The sequence below is a fragment of the Lepidochelys kempii genome, chromosome 3 (genome assembly GCF_965140265.1).
Source record: "Lepidochelys kempii isolate rLepKem1 chromosome 3, rLepKem1.hap2, whole genome shotgun sequence".
Lineage (NCBI taxonomy): Eukaryota > Metazoa > Chordata > Testudines > Cheloniidae > Lepidochelys > Lepidochelys kempii.
In genome coordinates, this window is record NC_133258.1 from 23,724,095 (window position 1) to 23,748,665 (window position 24,571).

Consider the following 24,571-nt stretch of genomic DNA (forward strand, 5'->3'; position numbering starts at 1 on the left):
CCAAAGGTTTTTCATAGTTCCTGCCAGGAAATTAGTCCCTGCATCTGTGAGGATGTCAGAGGGCCAACCTACCCTGGCAAAAATGTCTGTTAGTGCCTGGCACACACTTTTAGCCCTGGTGTTGCTTAGAGCTACTGCTTCCGGCCATCGGGTGGCAAAATCCATGAAAGTCAGTATGTACTGCTTTCCTCTGGGTGTCTTTTTCGGAAAAGGACCCAGAATATCCACAGCTACTCGCTGAAATGGAACTTCAATGATGGGGAGTGGCTGGAGAGGAGCTTTGACCTGGTCTTGGGGTTTTCCCACTCTTTGGCACACCTCACAAGACTGGACATAGGTAGAAACATCCTTGCCCATTCCCTCCCAGTGGAATGACCCCCCCAAATGGTCTTTGGTCCTGTTCACCCCAGCATGGCCACTAGGGTGATCATGGGCTAAGCTCAAGAGCTTGGCCCGGTATTTAGTTGGAACTACCAACTGTCTCTGAGGATGCCAGTCTTCCTGGTGTCCCCCAGAAAGAGTTTCCTTGTATAAAAGTCCTCTTTCTACAACAAACCTGGATCGATTAGAAGAGCTGAGAGGCGGTGGGTTGCTCCGTGCCGCCGTCCACGCTCTCTGGAGGCTTTCATCTGCTTCCTGTTCGGTCTGGAACTGTTCCCTTGATGCTGGAGACATCAGTTCCTCATTGGATTGGGGACATAGGCTTGGTCCCTCTGGAAGCGATATAGGGGATGGAGCTGTTTCTGTTGACTGTGAACCGCTCTCCGCTGGTGCACTATGTTGGGATTCAGGCTCCGGCTGAGCCTCTTGTGTAGGGTTATCGGCTGCTGCCAGTTCAGGTTCGGTGGGGCCCTCTGGTGTTGAGGTTGCAAGTACTGGATTCAGTGCTGGCACGGGGTCTGGTGTTGGTTGTTTGGCTGGTTCCGGTTCTGGGACTGGTTCCGTCTGGGTCTCTGGGACTGGATCCACTACTGCTGTTGCAGACATTGGCCTGGGGTCCGGGTCCATCACCCCTGACCGGGCCCTGATAGAAGTTTCCGGAACAGAGCTAGGCCTCACGGCTTGTTTAGCCTGGCTGCGGGTGACCGTTCCCACCCTCTTGGCCTGCTTCATGTGATTGGCCAAGTCTTCCCCCAACAGCATGGGGATGGGATAATCATCATAGACTGCAAAAGTCCACATTCCTGACCAGCCCTTGTACTGGACAGGCAACTTGGCTGTAGGCAAATTGAAAGAGTTGGACTTGAAGGGTTGAATCGTCACTTGGATCTCTGGGTTGATTAAATTGGGGTCCACTAAGGAAGCATGGATAGCTGACACTTGTGCTCCGGTGTCCCTCCACGCGGTGACCTTCTTCCCGCCCACACTCACAGTTTCCCTCCGCTCCAAGGGTATCTGGGAGGTATCTGGGCCTGTGGACCTCTGGTGTGATTCCGGTGCAATGAACTGTAATCTGTTGGGGTTCTTGGGGCAGTTGGCCTTTACATGCCCCAGCTCGTTACATTTAAAACATCGTCCAGCTGACGGGTCACCGGGGCGAGGTGGGTTGCTGGAGAACGGGGTGGTGGGACAATAAGGGGTCTGGAGGGTTCTTTGGGAGGTAGGTGGGGCTTTGGGCGGCCCCCGGTAATAGGGTGTGGTCTGGGGTGGTCCCTTCTGGTCTCCGCTCCAACTGCGACCAGTTTTCTTCTTCTCTGCCACCTCCACCCATCTGGCTCCAATCTCTCCTGCCTCAATTACAGTTTTGGGTTTCCCATCTAGGATGTATCTTTCTATTTCCTCAGGAACACCCTCTAAGAATTGTTCCATTTGCATTAGGAAGGGCAAATTTTCTGGAGATTCAACACTTGCTCCTGATATCCAGGCATCCCAATGTTTCACAATGTGGTAGGCATGTCGGGTAAATGACATGTCTGGTTTCCACCTTAGGGCTCAGAACCTCCGACGAGACTGCTCGGGTGTTATCCCCATTCTGACTCTCGCCTTGGATTTAAACAGTTCATACTTGTTCATATGTTCTTTAGGCATTTCAGCTGCCACCTCAGCTAAGGGTCCACTGAGCTGCGGCCTCAGCTCTACCATGTATTGGTCAGTAGAGATGTTGTACCCAAGGCAGGCCCTTTCGAAGTTTTCTAAGAAGGCCTCAGTATCATCACCTGCCTTGTAGGTGGGGAACTTTCTGGGATGGGAAGTGGTACCTGGAGAAGGATTGCTAGGGTTTGTTGGTATATTCTGCTGGGCCTTTATCCTCTCCATCTCCTCCACATGCTTCCTTGCCTCCATTTCCCTCTTGTGGGCAGCCTCCTGTACCTCCTTCTCCTGCCGCATGAGTTCTATCTGTCTTTCATGTTCCCTTTGTTTTTCCTCAGCCTGAAATTTGGCTAATTCCAGCTGTAGTCGAGCCGAGGATTTGGCCATTCTAACCTCTCTGTTTTTAACTAACTTTACACCCGAGGTTTAGAAATAAACAAACAAAACTTGGCTGTAAAATTTTGCTGTGCTGGAATAGAATACCTATTCTCTGATAGTGATTGTCAGCCTACAGAAAAAGACAATTCCCTTGTCTCTGCTCTGGGCCCAAATTAAAGCAAAAAACCTCCAACTACTTGGAAACCTGCTTACCCAGCCCAAAGAAAAAAAAAATTCTTTTCAAACCTGTGCTCCTTGTAAAACAAAAAAAAAAAATCAAAATCCTAAAAAAAACCCTGCCACTTTTGTCTCCAGGCAAATGGGTAGAGCACACACCCCCTATTTACTTTTAGGAAGAAAAGAAAAAAAAAACCTCTGGGTTGGAAGACTGTGAATTTCCCTGCAGGAGTTAAGTACCCTGCCTCCAGGCAAAGAAAACCTGCAATTCACAAGATAATCCCCTTTTGTCTCTGCTTGGCCACAAAGCAGAGAGAAACCAAGCTGCTTTCAGTTTCAAAGCTGCTTTCTGGACTTCCTAAAAATTCCTTTTTAAAATCTGTATTTCTAGTTCAAAAAAATCTCAACTGGATCTCAAAATGATTTCAGGTTAATCCCACCACTGTGCCACCATGTCACGGTTCCTCCCCCACTCTGAACTCTAGGGTACAGATGTGGGGACCTGCATGAAAAACCTCCTAAGCTTATCTTTACCAGCTTAGGTCAAAACTTCCCCAAGGTACAAAATATTACCCCCCGTTATCCTTGGACTGGCCGCTACCACCACCAAACTAATACTGGTTACTGGGGAAGAGCTGTTTGGACGCGTCCTTCCCCCCAAAATACTTCCCAAAACCTTGCACCCCACTTCCTGGACAAGGTTTGGTAAAAAGCCTCACCAATTTGCATAGGTGACCACAGACCCAAACCCTTGGATCTGAAAACAATGAAAAAGCATTCAGTGTTTTACAAGAAGACTTTTAATAAAAAATAGAAGTAAATAGAAATAAAGAAATCCCCCCTGTAAAATCAGGATGGTAGATATCTTACAGGGTAATTAGATTCAAAAACATAGAGAACCCCTCTAGGCAAAACCTTAAGTTACAAAAAAGATACACAGACAGAAATAGTTATTCTATTCAGCACAATTCTTTTCTCAGCCATTTAAAGAAATCATAATCTAACACATACCTAGCTAGATTACTTACTAAAAGTTCTAAGACTCCATTCCTGTTCTGTCCCCGGCCAAGACGACTACAGACAGACCCAGACCCTTTGTTTCTCTCCCTCCTCCCAGCTTTTGAAAGTATCTTGTCTCCTCATTGGTCATTTTGGTCAGGTGCCAGCGAGGTTACCTTTAGCTTCTTAACCCTTTACAGGTGAGAGGAGCTTTCCCCTGGCCAGGAGGGATTTCAAAGGGGTTTACCCTTCCCTTTATATTTATGACAGACCTTATTCCTCTTATGCAACAATAGTATCGAGCATCACATGTATAATGAAAACACTGATTTACAATAGTTTTCAACCTGCTGATTTACTAATGTGGAAAATGAATCATTTCATTTGCAGTGGACTGCAAAGTAATGATACTTATAGGTTATACAGTATATAAAACATACATTAACATAAATGTGATCTGAATAGCATTTAGAATATGATTACCTTTGATTGTGATTGCCAATATTTATAACAACTGCCATCCTTCAGAACACACCCACTGCACACTGACACTATGTACACACACTACATATACACACTCTTTCGCACACATACAAACACTATACTCTCACACACAGTATCCAGATTACACATACAAAAATTCTTTTTAGGAAATACAAATGTTTTCCTCCTTCCTATAAGATGTGGAAAATGTATATCCTACCCACAGTGCTGAGTATTTGGAATGTGTGAGATTTTCCCCCATTCCAGAAATTCTTCTTATTCTTAGGATAATCTTCATACCAGTATAAGCCTCTTTGTATTGATATAATTGGATCCAGACTATAATTTGGTACAACTTTCTACAGTAGACAAGGTCTTAAACATTCCTGAGCTCAGCACTGCAACACTTAACTTTTAGGCACTTAAATCAGACTTAGATGCCAAAATATCAGGGTTAGGTGCCTAAATCCCAGTTTTGAAAGCATTGTGATCCACAAAACTTCTGCTGAACCTGGTAGGCATGGTTGGCAGGTATAATAGGCCAGGAAAGGCCAAGGCTTCCCTGGTGCAGCTGCCCCCCCCCCACAGACACCTGGGCTGCGGTGGTCCCGCCCCTTCCCTGAGGCACCCACCGCCTGCTGCTGCTGCCACCGGCCTACCTGCACTCCACCTCCCTCGCCCCCCCCGCCAGGTCCCCAGTACTCGCCACGTCACTTCTCCTCAGGGGCAGGGGAGTGAGGAGGGACGCTGCGAGCAAGTGGCAGGCGCGGGGGTCTAGCAGGGGTGTGAGGCGCTTCGGCCAGGCACCGGGGCTGCCAGCTCGGCAGGGGACCGCCGCTGGCTCTGCCTGGCACTTGGACGGGGGCTGGTCCGGCGTGGCATTCTGGGGAGAGGGGCTCAACTCAGCCTGGCTCAGCGCTCGGCAGGGGCGGGAGGGGAATGGCCTGGCCTGGCGCTCAGCCCAGCGCTGGGGCTGTCCGGGGCTCCTCCTTTTATGGGGGGGCAGGTTTCGGGGCTCTAGCATGTGAGGGGCGGGGCCTTGGGCACAAGGGGTGGGGCTGGTGGGCTAGCCTCCCGAAAGTGGGGGTTCACCCATCGCCCATGCTGGTAGGTGTCTAAACACACTCAACGCCTAAGTTTTCAGGTTAAAAATTCCCTACCTGCCTATGTTTCTGCTTTTGGGCATGCGCGCTGTTGTCTCACTCTAAGCATGTGGATGCCTGTCTCGTACCTAACCCCCACATCACCTGTGGGTGAACACTTTTCACAAAGCGATAGTTCTGTAGCTGACTGGTCAGTCCTCATCCTTAAAGAAAGAAAACCTGCACAACATTTTCAAAAGACAAGCCTCAGAACTTAAATTCATAACTTGGCTAGATGCTAAAAATCATGGACTGCACAGAGACACTGGATGTATGGCTTATTACAACAATCTATAAGCCACTAATACCCCCCCACACAAACACACACACATAGCTGCTTTTCTCCCTCCTTCCTTCCTTTCCTCCCTAACACTGGAGGAGTGTTAATGGGCCACTTCACCCAGATATGTGTGAATTGTTTATACTAAACTATTTAGTCCACCTTATATTTAGCTGTGATGCTTGGAGTTAGGCCTTGTCTATACTACACAGTTTTGCCAACAAACGTCAGCTTTCGTCGACAAAGCAATGGAGGTGTACACACTGAAAAGCTCCTCCTGCCGCTTTAACTCCCCTGCTATGCTGACAAAACCACCTCCACAAGCAGCATGTTTCCCATACCCGAAGAAGAGCTCTGTGTAGCTCGAAAGCTTGTCTCTCTCACCAACAGAAGTTGGTCCAATAAAAGATATTACCTCACCCACCTTTCTCCCTAATATCCTGGAACTAACTTGGCTACAGCACTGCATACAACAATGGAAAAAGTTAACCAAGGGAAAATTTGGTTCAGACTGTGGACTTTTCATTGCCATGTATCTTGTGCAGTCATTAACAATAGTTCAAAATGGATCTAAAATGGTACCAAATCAGAATCGTAGCATTTTGCACCCACTTTGCACTGGTGTAAATGACTATATAAGGCTATGGAGAGTGAGCCTTTTTTGTACCATTAACCCATTTGGGGCTTGTCTACACTAGGAGTTTAACCTTGAATTAAGTGTCTGCACAGCCTAGGGAAGGCCATGTTTACACTAGTGAACTTACAGCGGCATAGCCACTGTAAGATTGCTCATGTAGCCACTCTATGCTGACGGGAGAGAGATCTCCCATCAACATCATAAAACCACCTAAACAAAGTATTTGAAACCCCTCCCAGCTTGGTGTCATCTGCATATTTTATAAGCATACTCTCCACACTATTTTCCAAGTCATCATTGGAAAATATTGATGAAGATCAGACCAAGGACTGACTCCAGGACCCCACTAGGTACACACACACACAGTTTGACAGCTTCCCTGGCTAACCTACAATGTATACATCAGTGCACCCAAACACTGTTATGTCTGAGGGTTACTGTGCGCTTTTTTTGTTTGTGAAATACTGCGATCCTTGTGTGCTTGCCTTCTACATTTCCCTATTTGCTTTCCTTCCTAAACTGCCTTCATTCAGCTAAATCCTGTCCCCAGATACACCAGTAGAAACCATTGAAGGCAAATGGAATCAGTGTTCTCCACTATTGAACATTCATAATTTAAACAGCACAGTTGGGTTATAAAGTGGGAGTAAATATGCTTTAGGTGGTCATATTTTTAACTGAAAACTAGAGCCAATGGGGATAAACCATGGTAACTGAGGTCTTTCCTGTTCTTACTGTCATGTACATTCTCCTCCAGCCTGTGAGCTGGTACATCAATGGGATATGTATAGTGAGATAATGGGGACCTCTTGCAGTCCCTGCACTAATAGTTGATGGGGACACTGTTTACATGGGTGCATTTGTTTCTATTACACTAAGAAACAAGCCACCTGAACTCTCACCTGTCAGTTAATGAGTTGCACACTGCATTGGTTTGGCCTGCTGCTGACTGCAGAATCTCTCTTCGGATTCCTTCCCTGTCTGGATATAAATTGATTAATCTACACCAGATTTACACTACTTTGCACTACAGAGAGGAGATTATCCTTCTCTTGTTTACACCACAGGAACTCCATTGAAGTTACTTTTTTTTTTTTTACATTGGTGTGTAAAAAGTGAGATAAAGTGCTCATCAAGTTAAGGATTGTCTACACCAGTGGTTCTCAAATTAGGGCCGCTGCTTGTTCAGGGAAAGCCCCTGGTGGGCCGGGCCGGTTTGTTTACCTGCTACGTCCTCAGGTTCGGCCGATTGCGGCTCCCACTGGCCATGGTTCACCGCTTCAGGCCAATGGGGGCTGCGGGAAGTGGTGCGGGCCGAGGGATGTGCTGGCCACCCTTCCTGCAGCCCCCATTGGCCTGGAGCGGTGAACCATGGCCAGTGGGAGCCGCAATCGGCCGAACCTGAGGACGTAGCAGGTAAACAAACCGGCCCGGCCCACCAGGGGCTTTCCCTGAACAAGCGGCGGCCCTAGTTTTAGAACCACTGGTCTACACACAACTTGCACTGAAATAACTAAATTAGTTCTAATTCACAGTGGGATATTTCAGTGCACTTGGACACTTATTTTGGAATAATAAAAGGGTTCTATTTCTACTTTCATTACAATGGTAAAAAACAACTTGATCTAAGCACCTTCTATTCACTAATGAATTCATCCTCAGAATATTTCAGGGAGATAAGGAAGTATTTATTACATTTGTCTTCTCTTCCCGTGATAAAGCATTAGCTTAACCCATCTAAGATTAAATGATTTAGGGTATCTCTACCATGAAGTAAAAAGCTACACCACCAAGGCTCACTGAGTCAGCTGATTCTGTCTTGCACAGTTTGGGCTGCAGGGCTATAAAATTACAGTGTAGATAATCAAGTTCAGGCTGGAGCCTGGGTCTGAAACCCTCCAAGGGAGGAGAGTCCCAGAGCTTGGTCTCCAGTCCAAGCCCGAACATCTACACAGCCATTTTTAGCCCTGCAGCCCACCAAGCATGAGTCAGCTAACCTGAGTTCTGAGGCTTGATGCCATGGGTATTTTATTGCAATGTAGACATACCCCTAGGAGCAAGGGCAGATAAGAAATCCATGACAGAACCAAGAATAGAACCTAAGGCTGCTAAGTCCTGGCCTAATACCTTAACCACAAAAATCACCCTTCCTCCTTTCAAAGGTGGTACTTAAATTATGAATATTAGAAGAGAACCCTTACGGTACTTGTACCTGAGAATATCCTCCAATCAGCCCTATGGGCCAGCACTATACTGCCTCTAAAGCTAATGCAGTATCACAGGAGGAGAAGACAAATGTACAGACATTGAGGGTATTTTATATTCTTTAGGGATGGGATATATTTTCTATTGATCTGAAAATAACCTCCAATTGCAGTAGTTTATATAATAAAGGAGGATGGATTGCAAGTGGCAGAGATGTGCAATCTTGTCCACTGAGAGGTATCCCATGTGGAAAAGTGTTTCTCCTTTCAGTAGCTCCTACTGAGGGGGGGGGGGGACAAAACATCTTATGTAAGGGTGGTGGCTCTAGGGCCTAGAAAATCCTATATAATATTTCCTTGCTCTTTCCCTCTATAAGTCTATGCTTTCTTTTCCATATTTTCCCTCTCTTTTTGTCTTGATTTTCATCTTCATTTCTCTATCATCTTTCTTTCCACGTTTTCATCTCTATTTCTCGATTATCACTATTTCCATTGAGGTAGCCCCTAAGAACTACCGTCAAGGATCAGAGTTTTATCGTGCTAGGCTCTATACAGCCAAGTACTAAAGAAAACAGTCCATTCCCCTGAGATCTCACAACGTAGATATGAGGCAGGGTGCAGCTGGTGGAAGAGAGAGAAAAACAGGGATTGGATGCTGAAGTAGCAATAAAATGAACAGAGAGCAGCACAAAAGAAGTAGCCCCTGCACTCTCCCCATTTGTTTATTCTCCTCTTTTCCTGCCTTTTATTTCTTTTTCATTATTCCCCCTCTTTCCATTTCCATTATTTTCATATGAACAATATTTTTTTAAATTTTATTCTCACCCTCTTTTTTCTTTGTTTGTCTGCTCAGTTCTTAGCCCTTGACATGTCTCCTCCTCTGAGCACCTTGCAGGGGTTGGAGTCAGCCACCAGCTGTGTGGGAGGCAGACAGAATTTTAAAGATTTCTTTCAGATCTTAAGAGGAAAGGAGGCAGTGGATCAATACTGCTGTATAGGCACGCAGCACTGATTATTGAGATGTAAGCATATGTACATCTATTTAGGGCATTCAACCACATTTCCTTCCCATCCTGCTCAGCTATCATGAATAATGGAAGGAGGAACATCATTCTTGTGAGCCTGGGTGAGTCCAAATAAGTGCAGAAAGGGACTACTACATCTTCTTCATTACTGTCTTGTATTCACTGTATATACCTGGAAAAAAATAAGGCTAAACCTCGATTTTTCATAGATTTTTTTGAGGATTATGAAGTGGTCTGGGATTGGATAAATTGCTAGATAATTTATTCAATTGGTAGATAAACCTCACATACCTCAAAGGAGCTGGGACTAGAACCTGAGTCACTCAGTTCCAAAACCACAGCTCCTTCAACTGACGGTAAGAATAGCTGCTGTCAAGGTTCCTTCCCCACTCTGAACTCTAAGGTACAGATGTGGGGACCTGCATGAAAGACCCCCTAAGCTTATTCTTACCAGCTTAGGTTAAAAGCTGCCACCCCCAAAGTGTTACACAGAGAACAGGGGAAGAGCCCACTTGGAAACGTCTCCCCCACAAAATATCCCCCCAAGCACTACACCCCCTTTTCTGGGGAAGGCTTGATAAAAATCCTCACCAATTTGCATAGGTGAACACAGACCCAAACCCTTGGATCTTAAGAACAATGAAAAAACAATGAGGTTCTTAAAATAAGAGTTTAAATTAAAGAAAAGGTAAAAGAATCACCTCTGTAAAATCAGGATGGTAAATACCTTACAGGGTACTCAGATTCAAAACATAGAGAATCCTTCTAGGCAAAACCTTAAGTTACAAAAAGACACAAAAACAGGAATATACATTCCATTCAGCACAACTTATTTTATCAGCCATTTAAACAAAACAGAATCTAACGCATATCTAACTAGATTGCTTACAAACCTCTCCAACGTATCATCAAGGATCTACAACCTATCCTGAAGGACGACCCATCACTCTCACAGAACTTGGGAGACAGGCCAGTCCTTGCTTACAGACAGCCCCCCAAATTGAAGCAAACCACACACCACACAACAGAACCACTAATCCAGGAACCTATCCTTGCAACAAAGCCCGTTGCCAACTGTGTCCACATATCTATTCCGGGGACACCATCATAGGGCCTAATCACATCAGCCACACTATCAGAGGCTCGTTCACCTGCACATCTACCAATGTGATATATGCCATCATGTGCCAGCAATGCCCCTCTGCCATGTACATTGGTCAAACTGGACAGTCTCTACGTAAAAGAATAAATGGACACAAATCAGACGTCAAGAATTATAACATTCAAAAACCAGTTGGAGAACACTCCAGTCTCTCTGGTCACTTGATTACAGATCTAAAAGTGGCAATACTTCAACAAAAAAACTTCAAAAACAGACTCCAACGAGCGACTGCTGAATTGGAATTAATTTGCAAACTGGATACAATTAACTTAGGCTTGAATAGAGACTGGGAGTGGATGGGTCATTACACAAAGTAAAACTATTTCCTCATGTTTATCCTCCACCCCACCCCCCCACTGTTCCTCAGACATTTTTGTCAACTGCTGGAAATGGCCCACCTTGATTATCACTACAAAAGTCTCCCCCTCGCCCCCCCCCCCCCCCCCGCTCTCCTGCTGGTAATAGCTCACCTTAAGTAATCACTCTGGTTACAGTGTGCGTGGTAACACCCATTGTTTCATGTTCTCTGTGTATATAAATCTCCCCACTATATTTTCCACTGAATGCATCTGATGAAGTGAGCTGTAGCTCACAAAAGCTTATGCTCAAATAAATTTGTTAGTCTCTAAGGTGCCACAAGTACTCCTTTTCTTATTGTTTCCTGGTGTTTTTCTGTATCCACCTAGTGTGTCTTGTCAGATATCTATGCCAGGTCTACACTACAAACATATATCGGTATAACTACGTCACTCAGGGGTGTGAAAAATCCACCCCCCTAACGATGTAGTTATACTGACCTAACCCCCTGTGTAGACAGCGCTATGTCGATGGGATCACTTCTCCTGCCGACATGACTGCCACCTCTCGACGAGCTAGATTTGCTACGCTGATGAGAGAAGCTCTCATGTTGGTGTAGTAGCGTCTTCACTAAAGTGCTACAGCAGTGCAGCCGTACCCCAGTGCAGCTGTGCGACTGTAGCGTTTTACATGAAGGCAAGCCCTTAGGTTGTAAGCTCTTTGGGGTAGGAACTAGCTTTCTATTATGCATTTGTACAGCACCCAACACAATGGGGTCCTGGTCCATGATTGAGGCTCCTCGGTGCTACTGCAATAATAATAATAACTGACACTTGGGAGTTGATTATCTTTCCAACTCGATTGAATTCTGCTCCTGAAAGTGTTTTCCAGTGCCGTGCAACTTCTGCAACCATTTACACAGCCCCAGAATGGCTGTAAGAAATTACCAGATCAGAATGGTAGCATCTGACATCCACTTTGCACTCACTTTGAACAAAGGAACCTAGGAATTGCCATAATGGATCAGACCCAAAGTTCAGTATCCTTTCTCCAACTGTGGCTTCAGAGGAAGAGATGAGAACCCTACAGAAGGCAACTATGGGATAATCTGCCTCTGTACATTAGGTATCATCCTGCTCTTTAACAGTTAGAGACTGGTTTAAGTTCTGAAGCATGTACCTGTGTAAACAACCACCTACAATGCAGGGCAATGGAGAATCAGGTCCAAAGTGTGACAATTATCTGAATGAGCATCAAGGATTCTGATACAGAGCTTCTCCAGCTGTGTTCCTTGGCCCCAAGAGATGCATGGAAGATTTCTGGATGATTCCAGAAGCACCTGGATTTTTCTGGTGTAAATCTTTGTAAAAGGGTCCATTACTTTATTATTAATTTGTTGTGCACAAAAAGCATGTTCAGTGCCGTATAAGACAAAAATAACTAATGTTCGCTGCCTTGAAGAATATAATACATTCAAATCAGTGTGTCCTAGAAGAAAATCAGCCTGACTAGCATCTGTACTGCTTCTTTCTCAGAAAGTGTCCCCACTGTAATATAGTTCCATGCTATAAAGAGACTGCTATGGAGTTGAAAACAGACTCCTTTGCAGCAATATAGGATTGACTAGCGTTGCACAAGAGCTCTAAAAACAGTCTTGGGACTTCCGTTGGACTGCTATGAATATATCTGTAATATGATGAGGCTAGCAAAGAGTTTTAAGTGCTGTATCATCAGCCCCATTGGACTGCTGCTATTTAATCTAAAGTCACACTGAAAAGGAATCCCTCTAACTTCTAGTGGAATGAAAGTATTCTGCTCATGTTTAATTTGTTTAGCAGCAAGCTCTGATTAGCTTTCCTCTACTGTCTAGAGGCCTAGAACTATATATTGTTTTTGTGTATTACTTGTGCTGTAGAAACTGTACAGTGTTACTTTATTGCTGCTAGACACTGGAGATTTTCCCTTAGCTCATATAGGAAAGTAGTTGGTTTTAGATCCACCTTAGAGCACAATAGATTGCTAAAAGCCATATTCTGATCCCCCAACCCCTGTTGCATAACACCTTAGGGTCCAATCCTGCAAACACATATGTACATGTTTAACTTTACTATGACAGGTTTCAGAGTAACAGCCGTGTTAGTCTGTATTTGCAAAAAGAAAAGGAGTACTTGTGGTTAGTCTCTAAGGTGCCACAAGTACTCCTTAACTTTACTATGGTTAGCAGTCCCATGGAGAATAGGGGCATGTGGCACCCAGTCCTACAACTCCCAACTCTACAACTGACTTCTTTGAGAAACTCTAGTTTTGTATCCCTCTTACAGCTTCACTAATGTAATTAGAGTCAAGAGTTATTTAGCACTTGAGTACCCGATTCTTGGCTCATGTACAGCAGTCTTCTGCTAATGTAACTCCACTGACTTCAAAGGAGTTATTTTCATCACAGCAAATCAACAGTCAGATCAGAATCAGGCCAAGTTGTTCTCATAGGGGTTGGTTACATGTTGTTCCCAAGTCTGTATTATAATCTGGGAGTCCTTCCTAGAATTTTCAATTATAATATTGGAGTAATTCCTTTCAGGTGGGTGATGGCACAATTTATATTTAATCTTACCACAACCGACTGCCAGCTTCAACTATGTGTTGATTCAACTTCGTCAGTGTTGCTAGAAGTAGCTTAATATCAGTGACAGTAGAAATCTGTATGGCACATGATCTTTGTAGCATCAACAGGTGTTCACACCCACCACCTGTGCAAAAGGTTATATCCTAAATCTTTGTAAATTCAGTGAGGATATTTCTCTATTCTACTGGTGTTGTTAATACTGGATTTCATTGTGAGGCAGAAGTTGTGCAATTAAAGAGATAGCTACATATCAGTCTATTCACTCTGATAGCAAGTGAATGTTAGGTCATTAGGAATTTTCAGTGGAAATGTTTTTTTGATGGAAAATGCAGTTTCCCATGGAAAATTTCAATTTTGCTGAAATGTTTCAGTTTTCCATTGGGAAAATCTAAATGAAATATTTTATTTCAGGTCAGGTCATCCCAAATCAAAATATTTTGGTTTCTTATACTGAAGGGGAACATTTCATTTCCAGTCAGTTTGACATTAATCTGTGACTTCCTGAGCTGCTGCAGTGACTAGTCAGTGATGTAGTTTGGTATTGTTATGTCCCCAGTCTCTTCTATGGGCTGAGCTCCCCAGGTAGACTACTTCTTCCATGATGTATGCAGTCCCTTCTCTGGTTAAACCATTCTGGTGTATCGTGGGAGTCCCAAGATCACGGTGCATCATGGGTGATGTAGTCTGGCCAGGGAGCCTGGCCCATAAAGACCAAAGGGGGCATGAGGCATTCAAACTATAACTCCCATAATTCACCACCACAGCTCAGAAGGACACAGTTCAATGTCAACATGAGCCAAAACAACACGTTTCAATTTAGTTTGACAAACCAAAACATTTCCAAATTCAAATTTTTCAGAACTTTCTGTTCCTCAAGATATTTCGATATTTACACTTTTCATTTCTATTCAGGATTAAAATAAATGTTGAAATATTGGCATTTCCCTGAGACAAATTTTTGACTACCTCTCATGAACATTTAGCCATATCCAAGGTCAAGAGAAATATGTACAACAAATGGCAAAATGAGAAAAGAATTTTTCTCCTGTAATATATTTAACTAACTTCGTGAGCCAAATTCTTCTCTCCATTACACCACAGCAGAGTAAATCTAGAGTGACTCTATTCAAATTAGCAGACTTACACTAAAGCACATTCTATCTTATGAACTTATATGGCCTCCACTAGTATCGTATCTGAGTGCCTCACAATCTCTTAATGTATCTACCTTCTTAACATCCCTGTAAGGCAGGGTGTTATTATCATCCCTGACATACTGATGGGGAACTGAGGGGCAGATACTAAGTGACTTTCCCAAGATCACAGAGAAATTCTGAGGCAGGACAGGGAATTGAACCAACCCCAAGATAACCCTCTAACCACTGGAATATCCTTCCTTTCCCTTCCCTCAGCTATTCTCAGGTGTGTGGTGTGCAACCTACACCATTCTTTTGAATGATTTTCTCCACAGGCTGTATGGGGATGGGTTGGAAGCGGAGCCATGCCTCTGTCCCTCTTATGCACATTAGGGCGCACTGAGGGAGCAGTCCCTGTATTCAGGGACTGATGGGTCCTTACACAGGTCATCATGCAAGGCAGGAAGGCTTCCTGTGGGTGTCACTTCACCCCCATGCACCTGAATAAAAGCCAGCCACAATCTGGCTCTTCAAGATGAGAACTTGTGTCAAGAAGTAAAGGGTCTTGAGCAAAATGCCAGAGTGATCCCCTAATCCTTATGAAAAGTGCTATGAGACATTTACCTTCCTTCTGCATGGCTGGCAGCTGTGGGGAGAGGAGACCTCAATTTAACAAGTCATCTGAACTTGAATTTATCTTTCTCCCCATTGGCAACTTAGAGTCCTACCAAGAGAGCTATGCTGACAAATCCTGATGCAGTTGAGAACATTTCAGAATTTTTAAATAAATGAATCGGTAGAAAACATTTTTGAAGTTTCCACTGCATTGTAGATTGGCAACACTAAGGGACTGATCCTGCAATTCTTTGAGGCCTAATCCAAGGCCAACTGACAAGAAAGAAGATCAGGGCATGGGCAATTCAAGAATGCAGCATCAGGCCCTTGGTGATTCTGTGGCTTTTGATACCATGCACAAGCATAAAAGTGAATTTTAAAAGTTAAAATTAGGCTTGGAAGTTGAGATTCATTAAAATGAACTGAGAACTATATAGCTTCAGTCTGGATATTGATAAAACATTATCTTCTATTTTATTAACAAATATTGTAATTCTGTTTACTTGTTGGGGATGACACGTTATTTTCACTTTCCATCTCTATTCCTGCCATTTTAAATCTGCTGTCAGTTGAGGGATCAGTTGACCTTCACATCAAAGAAAGCTCCCAATGTTAAACTACAGAAGACCGTTCTGTGGCAAACTGACTTTGTAGCATCAGATGTGATGCTACAAATCATCAGATGTGAGGATTTGAAAGATTAATATCCCAGAAAAACTGAAATAGAACATTAATATACAGCACCCGAGAAGAGAAATCTATTCTTTGTAATAAATTTGATAAGCAAAATAAAAAGACTTTTAAAAATACATAAGCATGAGCATAACACATCTTTCTTCATATCCTAAGCAGGAATAAGTAGATTAAATACATAAAATATATTTAATCATATCTATATTTTCTAGAAACTCGTAAGTCCAGGTACAAGAGAGCACATGTAATGAGTCTAGAGACTAAGGACAAGATTCTTAAAATGGTATGGTTAAATTAAGGCTTCTAAACTCATATTTAGATATTTAAATAAGTACCTGATTTTCAAAAGCGCTAAGCACCCAGCAGTTCCCATTGACTTCACTGGGTTATCAGCATGTTTGAAAATCAGGCTATTAACTTAGGCCTTACATCCTCAGTTGTATTTAAGCACCTTATTCCCATTGAAATCAATTGGAGATAAGGACCTAACTACCTTTGAGGGTCTAGATCAAGGTGCCTGAATATGGATACAGAAGACTTAATTTAGGCACCCAGTGTTTAAAATTTTGGCCCAAGTCCACAGATTATTTATTAATTATTATTATTATTAAATATTTATATTGTGGTAGCACCTAAAGGTCACCAAAAGGTTGGGCCCCATTGTCCTAGCCTCTGTATAAGCAAATGATAAATAATAGTCCCTGTTTCAAACACTTTGCAACCTGAAAGACAAGACAAGACTAACAGGTGGCTGGCACAAACAGGCAGGCTGAGGTGGGGAAGGGGAGATGGGGTGACACATTCTTAGCTGGTCTGTGGCAGTGATCACAGAAGACAAATCTGCATGAATGAAAAGAGGGACTTCCATAATGTTTTAGCTTGTGACTCTGGAGAGGAAGAAGAAAAGAAGCTCAACTTCCACTAAAAACAAAACAAAACAAGAGGATTCTGTGCATGCGATCTGAGGGTCAGAACAATGAATGTGCATATTAGTCTGAAATTTATATTCAGGTAGGGAAAATAATGTGCCATTGCTCCCTGTGCTAGGGTCTTCTGAGGCTGAGTGGCCTAGAGGCTAGATTGCTGGTCTTGCGGTCTGTAAGGCCAGAGGGGATGATAGGGGGACTTGGGCCCTACCTCTCTATTGGGTCCCAGCCCAGGACCTTGTGTAGTTTAACTCCTAAACAGGGGATATGAGTCTCCCTCACAGTGGGGGGCAGGATAGCAGTCAAGACCAGTTTCCCTGGGCTAATTCCTATAAGTTTCTTTAGTATGAGCCATGGCCCTGCTAGTCCTGTTGCACCGCAGTTGGGGTTTATTTGCAGGCTCCTCTTGGTGGGAGGAGCTTCACTTGCCTTAAGTGGCTGCGCTGGCTGGCAGGTCATTGATTCATCCCTTTCGGGCAGGCAGACAGAGAGCCTCTGCCTCCTCACCAGTCAGCCCCAAACGGAGCCAGGCTCCCTTCTTTTATCCCCCACCCGCACCCCCAAGCGTGGCATTGGCTGAAGATATGGCAGGGCGAGACTAGCTGTACCCAAAGGTTTTCTTTAACTCCCGCTGTACTGGACAGCAGTTTCTGCTCCCTCACACTCCCCCTAAAAAAAGCAAGAGAGAAGAATGGTATTTAGATTCGAGGTATAAAACCAGGTTACACAGATTACCATACCTTACCATACATTTTAAGAGCAGGCAAGTCTTCACTTCTGTTTATTCTGATTGTCAGATAGCCATCTATAACTACATATAGGCAGCGAGAAATTGGCTGCAATAATTGAATGACATAACTGAATGGTAAATAAGAAGATCGCACATAAATATCGTGCATTACACACAAATGTCCCTGGACAGTAGGCAGTCCTCATATTTTGTGGGGCCCAAAACTGGACAGTACTGTGTCCAGTTTTGGGCCCCACACTACAAGAAGGATGTGGATAAATTGGAGAGAGTCCAGCGAAGGGCAACAAAAATGATTAGGGGTCTAGAACACATGACTTATGAGGAGAGGCTGAGGGAGCTGGGATTGTTTAGTCTGCAGAAGAGAAGAATGAGGGGGGATTTGATAGCTGCTTTCAACTACCTGAAAGGGGGTTCCAAAGAGGATGGCTCTAGACTGTTCTCAATGGTAGCAGATGACAGAACGAGGAGTAATGGTCTCAAGTTGCAGTGGGGGAGGTTTAGATTGGATATTAGGAAAAACTTTTTCACTATGAGGGTGGTGAAACACTGGAATGCTTTACCTAGGGAGGTGGTAGAATCTCCTTCCTTAGAGGTTTTTAAGGTCAGGCTTGACAAAGCCCTGGCTGGGATGATTTAACTGGGAATTGTTCCTGCTTCAAGCAGGGGGTTGGACTAGATGACCTTCTGGGGTCCCTTCCAACCCTGATATTCTATGATTCTATGATTTGTCAACACATAACTCTTCTGTGTAATCATAACACTCTACCTTTCTTCTCATTTGGTTCCAAACTGTGCAAAACACTGTCCCACCCAGCAGAGTTCTCTGCTGCAAACTAAACTTGAGGCCAAATTAATCCCTGATGTAATTCCATCAGGTTCAATTTGTTCTAGGGACAGAACATCTATAGATTGATCCAATGGCCTCATGAGGGAGCTGTCTCCATCATTCAGCAGCCAGTATCAGTGGATAAAGAAGACAAGCTGCATATGTCCTAAAACTGCTGAAGTTACCAAACTGGGATTGGTTGTTGTGAGGACATTCCCCTACCTTGTGAGGCCCACATAAGGGCCGACCAGAATTGCAGTCCCTCCTCAGTGGACTGCAGTCTCCTTCACTAGTCACTCTAGGGTGCCAAGGGTTGCCACACCTCAAAGGGAGCCAGGAAGGGTAAAAAAAAGGTGGAGTCATGGATTTGTGTCCCTTATGTGCTGGCTATAGAGTACACTGCACTTCATGAGGTGGTATAACCTTAAGTGTGCGTAACCATGGGGTGGTGTAACCTGTTCGTTGCAGGTTTCCCTGCTCTGCCTGATCCACAGAAAATATATCGTTTATACTCGTTCATAAGCTGAATATTTTTAGTAAAAAAGTGATGCATCAAAGAGCGGGGGTCGGCTTATAAACGGGTCTACACCAAAATGTGATGATTTTAAACTCTATGGAATCATTGAATTGAATATCTAATACATTGTCATTTCGTTTACCTGGAGAGTCTGCAGGCATGGAGCCCCTCAGCTCCCTGTGGCTGCGGTTCACCGCGGCCACAGGGAGCTGAGGGGCTCCATGCCTGTAGACGCTCCAAGTAAACAAAACGTCCTGACCCACCAGCAGCTTACCCTGACGGGCTGGGAGCCAAAGTTTGCCAACCCATTTTTTGATGTCAATACTGCAGCCTTTTAAAGTTGCAAAGGCTCTGTTTAGTGGATTAGATTGGCTTGAAAGGAATACTAAAAGAGCAATGCCGCAGAACTGCAAGACATTTGACCAATGCATTCCACAAAATGCTCTGCCTTACAAGCCAATCAGAAAAATACAATGAATGATAGTACTATGGCACTGGTGTCCGTCCGCTACTATGTAATTTGATCTCTTCATGCATTTCTACCAATGGACCGCATAAGTCTCGAGCCAATATGAAAATATAATGTGCAGAATCGATGGAATCTCTAATAAAATTAAAATAGCCTGTTATCCCCACAGACATGCCAATCTACAGGGCTGCTTTGAAATAAACAAAGAACAATAATAATTTGACAGTGATAAAGCAGGTGACATTCCTATATAAAGTCCTACAAGATCTATAACTACAATACTAATAATAATCTATTTTCATACCAGTATTTAAAATGAACAACGATGAAATCAAAAGAAAAAGGTCTGCTTATCACGCAGCGTTCGAACTGAAAGTTGTTGAATATGCAGAAGCAAACAATAATTGCACCGCTGCTTGTGAATTCTGTATCAATGAGAAGCAAGTCAAAGAAAGGCGAAAAAATAAAACAACACTAAGAGACATGCCAAGAAGCAAGAAAAAATGTCCAACGAGGTGCACCTCATTTACTGAGCTGGAGAAAGATCTCAATAATTGGGCTGTTGAATGTCCACAAAATGGGTAGATTGTCACTAGAACTGGAATTCGTCTGCATGCTCTGCAAATGTCGAAAGACGACAAATACAAGTCAGTAAAGCCATCAATGTTTGTTGCATCAGCGGGTTGGTGAACTTGCTTCATGAACCATCATGGTCTCTGTCTTCGTCAGTGAACAAAGATAATGCAAAAGCTGCCGAGACATCTGGAAGAAAAGATCGAATCTTTCCAAAGGTTTATTATAAAATATCAAAAGGACTATGCATTTGAACTCTCACAAATAGGAAATATGGATGAAACACCGATGACATTCGATCTCCCGAGCAACAGAACGGTAACCGGTGTTGGTGAAAAAACAGTTTTAATTAAAACCACTGGCCATGAAAAAATCCATTTTATGGTGATTTTATCGTGTTTGGCAAATGAATCAAAGCTCCCTCCTGTTGTTATTTTTAAAAGAAAAGCCTTGCCTAAAAGCATGAAATTTCCTGCTGGTGTCATCGTACGTACACACGAAAAGGGATGGATGGATGAAAGTTGAATGGCTGGGAAAAGTGTGGAATAAGAGACCAGGAGCACTTTTCAAGAAACCTGCTATGCTCATCTGGGACATGTTCAGGGCACACAAGACAGATGAGGTGAAAAATGTGGCCAAAAATATGAAAACTACTTTGGCTGTAATACCTAGAGGCTTAACTTCAGTTCTACAAGCGCTTGATGTCTGCCTGATCAAACCCTTTAAAGACAGGCTACACAAAATGTGGTCTGAATGGATGTGCTCAGGCATGGTGAAGTTGACAAAAGGCAGGAATCTTATGAAGCCCGAAATCAATCTGGTCGCCCAGTGGATCAAGGACACATGGATGTCCATTCCCTCGGAAATGATAAAAAAATCTTTCAGGAAATGCTGTATCAGCAATGCACTCGACAGGTCAGAAGATGACGGCACAACAAAGGCTGATGATGAGAAGGAATCTGAGTCTGAAGACGACACTGCTGACATCTACAATGACAATGCACGTGCAGCTGTGACTGAAGTCGAGTTTAATGAACTATTTGGTGAATCAGAGACTGATTCAGACTTCGAAGGATTTTAAGACTTTTTAAAGTCTCATTTTGTTCTAAGTTACTTGTTTTAAATATCCATTTACTGATTTTACATAGTAACTGTAATTTTGAAGGTGAATACATATTTGTTCAGTTATGATTCTAACAACAACAGGTTTTTCGTTAGATTACATTAAAATAACTCTAGCAAAACTTTTGAGTGTTTCTTGTGGAAATTGGTGCACCACTTCCCGCAGCTCCCATTGGCTGGGAACGGCAAACCGCGGCCACTAGAAGCTGAGGGGCTCTGTGCCTGGGAACACTCCAGGTAAACAAAACATCTAGGCCCGCTAGCGGCTTACCCTAATGGGCCAGGAGCCAAAGTTTGCCAACCCCTGAAATATAGGGTCGGCTTATGAAAGGGTCATATAGTTTTTGCTATTTTTACCTAACCATCTTGGGCGGTCGGCTTATAAACGAATGGGCTAATGAATGAATATATATGGGTAAGTCTTTTACAGCCCCACCTAGGGAGCTTCAGCTCATGCTTTCAGTTCTGGAGGTTCCCAGTTCAATCCCTGGTGTGTCAGCCAAGATTGCAGCCATCCCACGTGCTCCCCCTGTGCACTGGGGAGCCCCAGAAGTCATTCTGCAGCTCTGAGACAGAGTCCTCTCTGGGGAATGTGGGTTCCACCCCACCCACAAAGCAGGATTGTGCCTGAATGCCACTATCAAGTCCTAAATGATTTAGTAACTCATTAGTATCCCCCAAGGACTCATATCTGGCTATGGAGGCAGTGCAGACCAGAAGGCTGAGTCCTAGTTAATTACCTTTCTAGCTAATGTGTCTGCTTTTGTAGGCAGCACTTACAGCTGAATTGCATATTTTTTGGCTTCACTATTTTTACATGGGAAATGTTTGAATAAGCTTAGTACACGAGCAAGCTGCCTGGAAACATCTTCCTTTGGTAGGAAACAGAATGAGAGGTTCATGAGGCAGTTAGTCGAACCTCCTAACATGAGAAGATGCACAAAAATGGCACCATGTAAGGGTAAGGAGAAGAAGGAAGAGCAGGTCAGCATCTTAGGACCGCAGGCTGCCAAAGGGGAAAACGTGTTTGGTGACTGCCATATCTTTGCTTCCTTCAATGACACTTTTGTCCACGTAACTGATCTCTGTGGCAAGGAACCCATCTGCCGAGTGACTGGTGGTATGAAGGTGAAGGCCGACAGAGACGAGCCTTTGCCCTATGCTGCTATGTTGGCAGCCCAGGATGTTGCCCAGTAGCGCAAGGAGCTGGGCATCACTGCCCTTCACATCAAGCTGCGAGCTATATGTGGAAATAGGACCAAGACTCCTGGACCTGGTGCCCAGTCAGCCCTCAGAGCTCTCGCTCGTTCTGGAATGAAGATTGGGTGCATTGAGGGTGTCACCCCCATCCCCTCTGACAGCACTCGCAGAAAGGGTGATCGCCTGGGTCATCGTCTGTAAACAGTGGCTGGCTTTTGTTTCACCATTAAATCTCTCAAAGAAAACAAACAAACAAAAAAAACCCCCAGAAAACACTACATTGTAAACCCCTCTGAAGAAAATTACACTGAATTTCCCCTTAGGTGTGTTACCAGGGTTTTTAGTCTGCTCTTGTCATCTAAGGGGGAGATTGTAAAATTGCTCTTGGTTTTATTGTTTCCATTACCATAAAGTAACTTATTATCCAACTACAGGGGAATTATCATGTTGTTTTGGCCATGAGGATATGGAGTTAAAAAAAGCGTTAAAGTTCCAGTTAACTGGTAGTCACTTTAGAAAATTGTCGCCATTATGTCTCCTTTCGTAGTCTAAGGGTCTTGGGTTTCCTTGCCCTAACCCTACTTGCCAGTTGTGGGGTTTTTGCTACTGATCCTACGGTTATTAGTAGCGAGAGAATCATCTTTTACCCAAAAGGTAAAACAAAATTAAGAAATGACAATACTGACCGCTAATATAGCCACATGCTACCAAACAGTCACAAACCCTGTGTTGTGTGTGATACTATATCATTTCCTTCACTTTGTCCCATAATTATAATGATAGTTATAGATTTTAAAGGCCAGAAGGGACCACTGTGATAATCTCTAAGCTGATCTCGTTAATGCAGGCCATAGAATTTCAGTATTCTTTAGAGACAGAGATTGTGATAATCAGGCTCCTGCTGGGTTTAGATTGGAATCAGCTGATCATTTTGGTCACATAGGACTCCCCAGCATCCTTTGTTTTGAATGATCACAAGCTTCAACTTCCTTTCACACTACTGATGGTTGGTTTGTTGCCAACTACTGTGGTCTGACGATTGCAGGAGCAGCTCGCGTAGCTCTAATAGAAATGAGAAAGAACTAAATAGAGGAACTCTACACTAGTAAGAAGCACCTCCCAAACCCCACCGTGTTGTTCGAGTGAGCTTCATTCTCTTGTGACACTGCCCCTTAGACTCTTTCCATACATGATAAAGGCACAGTAGAGATGTAACTGCTAACCACAAGTAGCTGACCATCTGTAGCAAAGCATCTCAGGCACAAATGGCTCATACAGGACTGATGGGAAAGGGCTCACTACCTGCACAAAACTACTCTCAAAAAGTTGTTTCTCCTGCAAATTGGACACCCTGTAGCCGCCTGAGGAAATTTCAGCTATTGTTTTAGTGATACCCAAAAGCAGGCTCTGGAAATTGTCTATTTGTTATATTGTAAGTGTATACTGCAAACATAAATAAATAAATCCATATTTAAATAACTGGAGCACTATCCATATTAACAACAATAGGATATGTTGCACTGTTCAATAATTAAAAACTGATTGCTTGATTAGACTATTATTAATTTTTATCATTTATTATTTACACAGTTCCATTGGTCTGCACAGTTGTTTGCAGCCAAAGTCCCTGCCCTAGAGAGTTAAAAATCTGAACAGAGACAGTTGTATGCAGTGTAGCGGTTGCTGTGTTGATCCTAGGGTATTAGAGAGATGAGGTGGGTGAGGTAATACAGGAAGTTGGTCCAATAAAAGATATTACCTCACCCACCTTGTCTCTGAACAGACGCAGCTCAGACGAGGAAGGAATGAACGGATGCAGCATAAAAGCAAAAAGATTGAGCAGCTTGGGTTTGTGACACACCTTGTTTCCTGGCTAAGGAAAATTCTAACCTGTACTATTCCAAACTCTAATAAATTCTGAAACAAGACATCTCTCTCCTCCTATTGGTGCTGTTAGCTCAGGGAAAGACGTGAGATACCAGATAGGAGGGTCTTAGGCTCCCTCATGAGGGCACCTTTGAAATGACAACCGAAAATGGTCCAGCCATGTAGAAGCACGTCCTTAGGAGCCACTACTTCTGTGGCCTTCACACACTTAAAGGAGGAAACAAAGCCCAGGGCAATGCATATGAAAACTGGAAACAAAGCATTCTTGGTCGAGGGGATCCAGCTATGAAACAAATTTCCACAGGAGAGCAGGCCACTCTGATCATCTTCAGGAAATGCTGCCATATCTTCCTCTTTGAAAAGGCCTTTCCAAGCATAAGAATGACACTGACTTTGTTAGTCTCTAAGGTGCCACAAG

The 24,571-nt window shown here is 43.7% G+C and overlaps 1 pseudogene; it reads left to right on the forward strand.

Moving 5' to 3' along the window:
* The first annotated feature begins 22,005 nt into the window (after positions 1-22,005).
* On the forward strand, positions 22,006-22,467 carry LOC140908133 (small ribosomal subunit protein uS11-like; annotated as a pseudogene).
* The last annotated feature ends 2,104 nt before the right edge of the window (positions 22,468-24,571 follow it).